Source organism: Quercus robur, chromosome 2 (assembly GCF_932294415.1).
Source record: "Quercus robur chromosome 2, dhQueRobu3.1, whole genome shotgun sequence".
Lineage (NCBI taxonomy): Eukaryota > Viridiplantae > Streptophyta > Magnoliopsida > Fagales > Fagaceae > Quercus > Quercus robur.
This window is the reverse complement of record NC_065535.1, coordinates 246,070-258,794: the sequence shown is the minus strand read 5'-3', so window position 1 is coordinate 258,794 and position 12,725 is coordinate 246,070.

The window sequence follows — 12,725 nt, the reverse complement described above, 5'->3', positions numbered from 1 at the left end:
AAACAGTATACATTTACTTCATCTAAGTATTAATCTAATCATTTGACAACATAATATAGTAAACATTGGATAATAATAATATACGCATAAATAATTTACCAGTCATTCCTCGTTGGTCCATTTTCCATCAATGAGTCCAGTCCACTACACAAGTGTGGCATTCTTTTGCGGGTGGCTTCTTGCATAGTCAACACCATGAGATGTTACGAGCTTTTTATAAGCCTGATGCAACTTGTTGGAGCTGCAACTCAATAATCTTTCACATTTTGTATTTAATATTTCCATTACCAAGTTGGAATCTCCTTGTAGCTCAATCTGATCCTGTAAAATGAAGTGTATATGAATTATAAAAATATTATTATATGAATCTAATATGCTTAGTGACAACAAAGACCAGTTAGACATTATCAATGTAAATTTATCATGATATTTTGAAACATCACATCTCTAGTAGCAGCATTAACACTTTTCCAATTTTTCACTTTGTAACTAGATAGATTACTTTGCATTTGTACGCCAATTTGATTAACAAGCTTGCATGCATTCTTCCCAACAGGAGCAGCATACTCTGCAGCTATACGTACTTACAGCTTACCACTTTTTTCAATAAGTGCCCGTACTGCTATACCTCGTGTTGTTCCACGAGTATTTCTGCTAGTAGATCCTATTTAGACATTATCAGTGTTAAAAATTATACATTCCATGTATATTATAGCTAAACTAAGTGAAGTATAATCTCAATAGTAAAGACAAGGTGCAATTGTAATTAAATATGGTTCTATGTAATTACCAGTTGTGCTAGCTAATGTGCCGGTAGGCTATGCCTCCGTACTAGAAGAACTTTGGATAGGAGGATTTGCTTCAGGAGGTGTTCTCATAGATTGGACCACCGGGATAGATGTCTCACCTCGCGAGCGTGTAAGTCATCTTGGTGCCATTTGTAACTAACAAACATACATATAATGGAACAAGAAGGTCATTACAAATAATGGAACAACAAAGTTATTATCTAATGTAATAATTCTAATAAGAATAACATATATTGTAGCAAACAATACATCACATTTATATTACCTTATGGATTAAAGAATTAGATGACTCATCATCATTGTCATCATCACCAATAGGTGGTACATAATTATCATCTACCACAACACTAACTCCATTTCTTTTCCCTTTTACACAATTGGACTGATCATAATCCTTTAGAGAAGTTGAGATGTGCTTCAATCCTAAAGCATCAATTCTTTCTTGATTTTGCCTCATTCTATCCAATCTTGCCATCTCATACTTTGGTATATTATGAATATATTTGGCTTTTTTGGACATTTTTTGAAACTAGGTATTAACATGAAAGATAAGTACAATTACTACTAACTTTACATATCATAGTCCACATCATTATCCATATCAAGCAATTTACAAGTACAAAATTTGAACACAATTGTTATTAACTCAACACAACAAATGATCACATTAATATCCATATTAAGTTCAAGATAAGCAAAAAACTTTAAAACAATTGCTACTTAGACAAGTATAAAACTTTAAGACAAGCATAAAATATTTAAGACAATTGTTATGAACTATACATATCATAATCCATATCAAGATCAATTTCAAGTATGTCATGCTCTTCATTTTGATTAGCGTCTTTTGAAGTTCCACCTTTAAGAACAACCTCAGTTTCAACATCACCCATACAATACTCAATATTGTCTTCAACATTGATAGGGACAACATCAACAATCGCTGCTTGTTAGAATGCGTCACTATTTTTTGTATTATCATTGGATTCTCTACCCTCGACTTCTGGGACATCAAACACACCCCTATATTGGATGCATTGCACAAATTTTCAAGGTTCACCCTATTTGGTATCTTAAAGGTAGAAAACTTGTTTCGCTTGACTAAGAAGTATAAAAGGGTCATTTTGATACCACTGACTTGGAACATCAATGCTTGTGCAATGTGCATCGATTCTTATCGTTCTCCTTTGACCATTAGTACCAGTATTGTACCATTCACTTTGGAACAAAACAACTTTATGACGAAACACATACTTTAATTCCCAAATTTTGCACACATGACCATAGAAGTTTTGCATTTCTCCCTCATGGTCCCCTTCGGTACATACACCACTGTTTTGGGTCACACAACAATCGTCGAGATCCCTTGTATGGAACTTTACATCATTGACCATACAAACTATGTACTCCTTCACATGCGGCTTAAGATCATTTGCTAATGACCATAACTATTTAGTAGTTTCTGATGACTTGTTAATTTTCAATCTATTCATCTATATTGACATACAACAAGTGATATTAATTAGTAATAAGCAATGAAGAAACTGTTTAAATGTTTAATTTTTATCAGTGAGTGATTAAATTTCAAATGTCTTACACATTCTTTGAACCACTTAGGAAACTCTTGTCGTTGGATTTGAGTTATGGTTTCTCTAGTAGGATCATGCAATGTGCTTTTGTGTTCATTGTTAAAAATAAGGTGATTTATTTTCAGCTAAGCATCGCAGATAATATTCAAAACTTGATCAAATAATATGTGCATATGAAATCACATACTTTAAATAAGGCTCTAGCTCAGGACTATTGTACAACAAGTATCAATGAGCAATATCAAGCAATGCATAAGACAAGTTGCCATCATTCTGCCTACCACCTATAGGTCGGGCAATCTGTGAAAAAACTATTAATCATTCACTAGATTTATTAAAATATTCATTTCTTTCTCTTCGATTATGCACAGTTTCAATCCATCAATATACAAAGACCAGTTGCTAATACATTCTTTAAGAATGTAAGCCTTTGCAATTAAACCTTCTGGTCAAGCTCGGTTGGAAACGTATCTTTTCAATTTTCCAAGGTACCTATGAGGAAAAAATATTTGGAGTATGTGATTTTATACCATATGTGAAAGATGCAACTGATGGATGCATCAAAGGATCTAATTGCCTTTCAATTGGGTATATCCACCGATATTGTACCTGGCCTCCTAGAATTGCTTCTTGAGGCAAGTGAACAGCAAGGTGGACCATAATATCAAAGAATGCTGGAGGAAAGAACCTCTCAAGCTTGCATAGTATAAGAACTATACTGTTAAGGACATATTTCGTATAATTGGCTAATCTTTTGACAAAACACACTTTACTTGTAATTGGGTAGATCTAGGATGTATTTAATACTTCAGGGAACAAGAGTTCAAATCTAGTATTGAAGTCATGCAAATTTGTCTAAGAAACAAGTGAAGAAGTGCTGATTTTTTTAAAGCTCGATAGCTGCTTGACACCTCTCGACAGCTAGGCTATCTGTCGAGCTCTTAAGCTGTTTCTTATTGCAATCTCGACAACTCCTCAACAGTTGGTGGATTGATCGAGAAAACTCCTGTCTCCTTGATAGCTTCTCGATAGCTGTATCTGTCGAAGTTTAAAGCTCGACACCTTATCTGTCGAGCTTTACGAATTTCAAATTTTCAAATATGATTTTCGGCCCATGCTTATGTATTTATTTAGGGTTTCTTTTCTCATAACCCTAGACATATATAAGGCTTATTTTAGAGGCCGTCACATAAGAGAATACAAGGAGAACATATGCAAAAGGTGACCGATGCCTTATTCTCTCTGAAAGAAGCTATTGCGTCTTTGTGCCTTAGGGTTTTGTAACCAAGTACTTCTTGATCTTCATTATTGATGAAGTGAAGAACTTTGCAGCCAACATCTTCTTCTAGTTGGTGATTAAGTCGCGTACTGGGATCTGTGCAATTGGTTAGTCACGTACTGGGATTCGTGCATCAAAGGGTGGCGTTCATATATTGAAGAGTTCAGAGGTTCTGAAGCGGTAGAAGGTTTCTGCTGTGAGCTCATCTACGGGGATTGTAGAGTCTAAGGACAAAGGTTTTGCACTAGATTTGAAACTGCTCTTTACTATAGTGGATTGCTTTTCGGGAAGGTTTCCTCCCAGGGTTTTTACTGTGAAACTAGTTTGTTTCATTGGTTTTCCTGGGTTATCATATCTTGTCTTATTTATTTTTCCGTTGAATGATTTTGACATGATATTGATGTTTGTTTGTTTTAACAAGTTTTATTTATAATAAATCTAATTAACAACTTGGGTTTAAAACTTGTTAATTCTATCAACCGGGGTCTAAATTTCCCAACATATACATTCTTCTAGTTTCTCCAATTCACTCTGCTTTAAGGTCCTTGAGTATAAGTCTTGAAAGAAACTGTCCAACTCAAACAATACAATACTAATGTCTTTATCTGCAAACCCCCGTAACCCAATTGGAAGAATTCGTTGTAGTAGCACATGACAGTCGTGATTTTTCAAACCAGATAATCTACCATTTTTTGCATTCACTGACCTTGATATGTTGGTTGCATAGCTATCTGAATATTTGACTGATTTCAAAAAGACATAAAAACCATCCCTTTCATTGGGGTTTAATTAAAAAAAAGCCCGAGACTTATCATATGATCTATCAGGACGTTGTTTCAAATGCAACGTGTGCCTAAAGTTCATATTTTTTACAAGTCTATCCGTGCCTTATTAGTGCCCTTGTTTTCCCTCTCAATGCCCAACAAAGTACCGTAAGTACTATCACTAATGTTCTTCTGCACATGCATGACATCAATGTTGTGCTTAAGGTTCTTATTTTTCCAGTATGGAAGCTTGTAAAAAATACTTACCTTTGATCAATTTGGCTCCCTAATGAGTTGTCTCTTCTTGTTACTTGCACGCTTTTCTTAAATTATATTTAGTATTCTATCTAGCTGCTCTTGTACCTTTCCCACCGGTAACTTTAAAGATCTCTTTCGTTTCTCCGATAAACCATTATGCAATCGACTATGTCTCCAACGATGTTCCATAGGAAAATAAGCTCAATAGTTAATGAATCCAATTTTACTTTCCAAAACTTCTGAATATGGTTCATCATTGCAAATGTAATAAGAATGATAACCCTTTGTCCTCCATCTAGACACGTTACCAAATCCAAGATAGTCATGTATTGTCCAAAACAAAATTGTACGCATCTGAAAATACTCTTTACTATAAGCATCATAAGTTTCTACATCTTCTTCCCATAAGTCCTTCAACTCGTCAACCAATGGTTTCAAGTAAATATCAATCTCATTTCTCGGTTGATGGGGACTAGAAATAAAAAAGGACAACATAAAATATGGCTTCTTCATAACCAACCAAGGCCGTAGTCATAGGGGATAAGTATGACAAGCATTTACTGTAGTTGTTCATATTCCCAAAATGATTAAATTCATCTGTAGCCAACCCTAACCTTACATTGCGAGGTTCGAGAGCAAAATCAGGATGTTGCAAATCAAATTCCTTCCACTCCTCATTATTACTTGGATGCCTCATTATCCTATCGTCCACACGTTTGTCTATATGTCATCTTATGTCCTTAGCTCTTTGGCCTGACATGTACAATCCCCTTAGTCTCGGTGTCAACGGGAAGTAACACAATACCTTATACGGAATCTTCTTACCTTGGGCATGTATATCCTTGTACCTAGGCATCTCACACACCGGACATTTATCAAGGTTTTCATTTCCCTTCCAAAATAGTGCACAATCATTTTTGCATGCATCTATATGCTCATATGACATACCCAAGTCACATAATATCTTCTTTACTTCATAAGTTGACCTTGTAACCAAGTTACCTTTCGGTAAAACTTTTGTCAGCAATTCTAGCATCATATCAAGTCCCTTATTACTCAGGTTGGTCATTACCTTTATATTCAACATCTCAATAACAAATTTCAAGATAGTATAATCAGTGCAACTCGGATACAACTCACGCTTTGCATCTTCCTTAAATTTGTCAAAATTACACACTTCTTCATCTTTGGTTGCATTTCTTAGTTCCCCTCTAATTTGGTCACCTACTAAGGTATTAATACCATCCATATAATCACCATTTGGCATTTCATTATCATGAATGTTCTCGTTCAATACATAAGGTTCTCCATGATTATACCAATTAATGTAAGATTGCATAATCTCACGATGAAGCAAATGGATACACACAGTATAAAGAGATTGTCGATAGCAATTCACGCAGTGAATACACGAGCATGAAATATTACCACTCTAGTCCACAACCGCCCTTGCAAAATTGATAAATGCATTGACCCCTTTAATATATGGATGACTTAATCTGCCATCAGGTGTCTTACCCATTGTCATCCAATTTTTATCCATGTTTGACTACAATTGTAAGGTGAATGCTACTTTAGTAAAATAAGGACAACTCATGCATAATATATTCTAACATCTAAGTCTATAAGCTACTTTGATAAAGTTCTATCCCATTCATGAATGCACAAGTCTATATTAATACTTAAACAAATATACATTGCACAATCAAACACTCCCAATATCAATTTATACTACCTTATAACACCATGCAAGCCACCCGCTTGCTCCAACACAATAACCCACCACAATACCAATCATCAACATCACAATATAAAACGTTTACACTTATTGAAAAAAACGTTAATATAATCATACAAAAATAACTCAATAACTCCATTCACAATTCTAATAAATAAGAAAAAATCCCAATATAATATTGAACCACCTTATATTACCATGCAAGCCACCCGCTTGCTCCAACACAACAATTCACCATAATACCAATTTTCAACAAAACTATATATAATGCTTACAAGTATTGAATATAATTAAATAATATCTAGCACATATAATTCAACAATATCCATTCACAATTCCAAAAAAAAAAAAAAAAAAAAAACACTCCCAATATGAATTTAAACCACTTTATAACTCTATGCAAGTCATCCACTTGCTCCAACACAACAATCCACCACAAAAACAATAATCAACATCACAATATATAATGTTACAATTATTGAAAACAATTAAATAATATTCATCACATATGATTCAACAATATCCATTCACAATTCCCAAAAAAAAAAAAAAACACTCCCAATATGAATTTAAATCACCTTATAACACCGTGCAAGCCACCTGCTTACTTCAATACAACAACTCACCATAAAACCAATTATCAACATTACAATATATAATGCTTACAAGTATTAAAAACAATTAAATAATATCCATCACATCTAAATCAACAATATCCATTCATAATTAAAAAAAAAAAAACACTCCCAATATGAATTTAAATCACCTTATAACACCGTGCAAGCCACCTGCTTACTTCAATACAACAACTCACCATAAAACCAATTATCAACATTACAATATATAATGCTTACAAGTATTAAAAACAATTAAATAATATACATCACATCTAAATCAACAATATCCATTCACAATTAAAAAAAAAAAAAAACTCCCAATATGAATTTAAACCATCTTATAACTCCATGCAAGCCACCCGCTTGTTCCAACACAACAACCCACCACAAAACTAATCATCAACATTACAAGTATAGAGTTTTTTTAAGTATTTAAACAAATTTTACTTACTATGCCCAAACTAAGCGTACACCTTTAAGAAAAAATCCAAAGTTATTCAAACAATGAGTATTTAACTTGCAAAAGAAAAGACTAATTTATAAAGAGTTTATCAATATGCTTACAAGCTATATCATCACTACTAGCAATAGCATATAATGCTCAGTGTTATAGCATAATGTTCAATATAAGTATTTAAGCAGAAAACATTTCAAAAAAAAGACAACACATGCATAATGTATTCTAACATCTAAGTCTGTAAGCTACTTAGATAAAATTCTATCCCATTCATGAATGCACAAGTCTATATTAATACTTAAACAAATATACATTGCACAATCAAACACTCCCAATATCAATTTATACCACCTTATAACACCATGCAAGCCACTCGTTTGCTCCAACACAACAAAACACCACAATACCAATCATCAACATCACAATATAAAACATTTACAAGTATCGAAAAAAAGTTAATATAATCATACAAAAGTAACTCAACAACTCCATCCACAATTCCAAGAAATAAGAAACACTCCCAATATAATATTGAACCACCTTATATCACCATGCAAGCCACCCGCTTGCTCCAACATAACAGCCCATCACTATACCAATTTTCAACAAAACTATACATAATGCTTACAAGTATTGAAAACAATTAAATAGCATATTTCACATATAAATCAACAATATTCATTCACAATTCAAAAAAAAAAAAAAAAAAAAAAAAAACTTCAAATATGAATTTAAACCACTTTATAACTCTATGCAAGCCACCCGCTTGCTCTAACACATCAACCCACCACAAAAACAATAATCAACATCACGATATATAATGTTTACAAGTATTAAAAACAATTAAATAGTATCCATCGCATATAAATCAATAATATTCATTTACAATTCAAAAAAAAAAAAAAAACTTCCAATATGAATTTAAACCACTTTATAACTCCATGCAAGCCACTCGCTTGCTCAACACAACAACCCACCACAAAAAAAATAATCAACATCACGATATATAATGCTTACAAGTATTAAAAACAATTAAATAGCATGCATCACATATAAATCAACAATATTCATTCACAATTCCAACAAATAAGACACTCCTAATATAAGTTTAAACTACCTTATAACACTATACAAGCCACCCGCTTGCTCCAATATAACAACCCACTATAAAACCAATCATCAACATCACAAGTATAGAGTTTTTAAAGTATTTAAACAAATTTTACTTACTATGCTCAAGCCAAGCGTACACCTTTAAGAAAAAATAAAAAATTATCACAAATAATGAATATTTAACCTGTAAAAGAAAAGTCTAATTTATAAAGAGTTTATCAATACACTTACTATCTATTATAGCATAATGCTCAATATAAGTATTTAAGCAGAAAACATCTCAAAAAAAAAAAAAAAAAAATACAAACCCCTTTTCCAACTGATAGATAACAAGTCATTAGCTTCACCAAAAAAAAAAAAAAAACAAAAAAAAAAAAACAAAAACAAAAACAAAAACAAAAACAAAATATACATGACCAAGAACTATTAAAATCAAAGAATCCCAAGAGAAAATAAAATTACACACACCCAAAAGCTTGTTTCAACAAATGATAACAAATCTTAAAATTATAATGTTAAATAGTTTCACCACAAAACAAAAATATACCTAACCAAGAATAGTTAGAAACAAAGAATCCCCAAGAGAAAACCAATCTTTATCATCATCCAAACCTGACAAAACCAACAATAGAGAACTTAAATTTACAAAATTTAATAGATGCACTCTAAAATCACACAAAAACCAATTACAAGTAACTAACAAAAAACCCATTACAAGAAACTAACAAAGAACCCATTACAAGAAACCAACACAAAAACCCATTACAAGTAACTAAATACTATAAATTCATACTTACACTTACAAATCTTAAAATTACTTAAAACCCATATCATTTAAACAAATCCAAACCAAATTTACCAAAAAAAAAATACATAGTTCAGATTAGTGGAAGGAGAGGGAAGGGGGGAGATAGAGGGAAGGAAGAGGGGAGGTAGTGGAGGAAAAGGGGGAGGGAAAGGGGAAAGAAGGGAGGGGTGGTGGTGGAGGAGAGAGGGAGGGCGAAGGAGAGAGGGAGGGATGAAGGAGAGCTGGGTTGGGTTGGTAGTGAGCTGAGGTTAGCAGTGAGCTGGTCGGTGGTGAGGCTGGCAGTGGTGAGTTAGTTGGGTTAGTGGGCTAGGTGAGGGAGAGAGTGAGGGAAAGAGAGTTGATATGGGTTTCGTGGGAAGTGAAAAAGAAAAAGAAAACAGAGCTGATATATGTACACAACTTTTAGTGACGACTTGAATTTTGTCACTATTGGCTACCTGTAGTGACGAAATTGGATTCATTGTCAATAACGTTACAAAACATTCATGATTTTCCTTTTAGCGATGACTTATTTTCGTTGCTATTTCTCACATTCAGCGACGAAAATGATTTCGTCACTAATAGAGTGACCAGCAACACCTTTAGCGATGAACATTTTTGCCACAAAAAACTTAAACTTTTAGTGATGAACAAATCATTGTTGTACATGAATTTAGTTTTGCACCTACAATTTCGTTTGGCACCCTTAATTCAGCACAATATATAGCGACGAAATCTAATTTTCGTCGCTAAATGTTACTAATTTTTTTTTATAAATAATGACGAAATATGAATTTCATCATTATATGGTACTTTTTTGTGACAAAAAAAATTTTCTTCACTAAAATTCGTCACTAAAATTACATTTTGTTGTAGTGAAAAACGCGGCTTTAACGATAGACCTATAGACGCGTTTATTAAATGCAGCTATAGGTGAGATCTGTAGCCGCATTTTTTGGTGTTTTTAGCGGCATTTTTGCAGGTAGGGCTTATGGCCGCGTTTAAAAAATGTGGCTATAGGCCTAGCCAATTTTTTTTTTTTTTTTTTTTTTTTTAAGATGTCCTATGGCCACATTTGGAAAACGCGGCCATAAACACACCTAAAGCCACATTTCATAGAAACATGGCTATAGTGTTGTCTGTAGCCACGTGTTTCAATTGTGGCTATAGGTTGAACAATTTTTTTTTTTTTTTTTTTGAAAAATGGCCTATAGCCACATTTTGAAACTGCAGTTATAGCCTGCCTACAGTTGCGTTTGTTTAAAACATGACTTAAAGCATGTCTATAGCTGCGTTTTATAAACGTGGCTATAGGCTTGGTATAAATTTAAAAAAAAAAAAAAAAAAAAACCCTCAATCCACACAAACTCAGATCATTCTAACCTAGCTCACGTTTCACAGAAACCTTCAACTCTCAACAACAAGTCATCTTTCGATCCACAATGCCGTTGTGCTCCGAGCCATGCCATTGAGCGCTAATCGACGCCACTGGTATTGAGAGCAGCCATGCTTCATCACGTACGAGTCCCAGTCCAAACCCTAACCCTAATTGGATGGAAATCGCAGCGATGGGGTCCGAACGGTGCTTCCCTCCAGTTCCTTTCATCACACGGTAACGATCATCTCACCAAAGACGAGGTCATCGAAAGAGTCCTCTTCTTCATCAAGAGCTTCCCCAAAGTCGATCCCTCACAGGTCAACCCCTCATTTTCCCTCTCCCTTTCCCTCTTCCATTTTCTCGAGAAAATTCCTATTTGGTTCGCAACCAAGCAATTTTTTTTACGTGTCTAATTTTGCTCCTTAAATCAATAAACTTTTTTTGTATAACAAGCTGAAAAATATGTATTGATTAGTTTAATTCCTTTGCTAAAAGTGTCTGTTTGGTTGCTGAGAAAATGTGAGGAAGTGAAAATCGTTGCTTGACTGAGTCTAATAGTACTGTTATGGTTTAGCTAAGCTAGATTTACAGATATTAGATCAACAATTTAGACATAAATTTTTTTAGGTTGAACAAAAGTGATTTTGTTCCAGACATGGTAAAAATTCAATGCTAGTTTTACTAAATTTTCTTTGCACACAACCTATATATTCAAATAAAGAGAAATACGTTGATTTTTCAGCAATATAGAAGATTATTACAAATGCATATTGTTCTTTTGTGTGAGTCATCATAGTGCAAAAGGCTGGAATGTATTATTTGGGATTCTAGTAGACCCTGGAAAGTTGAAAACAAATGCAAGGACGATTTTATCCAATCCCAGGAAGAACTCATGTAGGACAAGATTTGGGGAAAAAAAATCTTTGTTTATTGATATTGTTCACAAATACTATGGAGAGAGCTTTAGCACTACTTGATATCGCTTGAAATCAGTAGGTTGAACGCTTTGGCTTCGGTGGGCTACTGAAAGGTGGAAGGCCTACAAAAGCAAACACACTATCAAAAAAGGGCACCGGAGAAGACCGGCCAAACCCCCTCCGATGGCAAAGTTAGTCTCTCACAAGAATGAAATTCCAACTTTTTGGGAGTCAAGTCTCAGAATGTTCTTACCTTCATTTGGTCCAGACCGGTCCTTTATATAGAGACCCTAGGGACGATTATTTGTCCAATAACCTTCCCAAGATTTGTGGAAGCCAATGAGTCCGGAGATAACTTCATCAACGGCTACTAAAGTTGTAACCGCTAATGGAAGTTAACTCATTCGAGGGATTCATGGCGATAGCTACGGGTTTAGTAATCGCTACAAAGAGTCGAAAGTTTCCTAAGTGTTGCGCATTCGTCCGTCCATTGTATGACGATTTCGTCGTCCCTGGACATCTAATAATCGTTCATTGACGACCTTTATGGACGAGTTTATCGTCCATGAGAGACTTCATTGTTCAAGAGCAATATTATCGTCCATGAACATCTTTTCTTCTTCTAGGGTGATTTTTGATCTTGCTTGCTCTATTGGCTCTGGACGATCGCTTTGGACGAACTGGAGTTGGGACTAATTTTTCACTTCCCCATTAGTTGCCCCTTTGTTCAAGGGGTCGTCCAGGATATTGTCGTGATTTTAACAAAATTTTACTTTTTTGTGAGCCACGTGTCACGAAGCTATTGGTTGGCCAGTCGTGTCGATCTCATTTCCCAAAGGAACCGCCATGTGTCAATTTTTGAGTGGTGAGCGTCATTTCACTGACCCTGTTGCTGGGGCCTATAAATAGTGTATTCTCTTTCATGCCCCTTACTTTCCTCTCATTTTCCCTTCTGTCATCTCGTCCAAGAGCCTCGTCTAGCTCTCCTCCTAGTTCTATCAGGTATTTCCTCTTTCTTT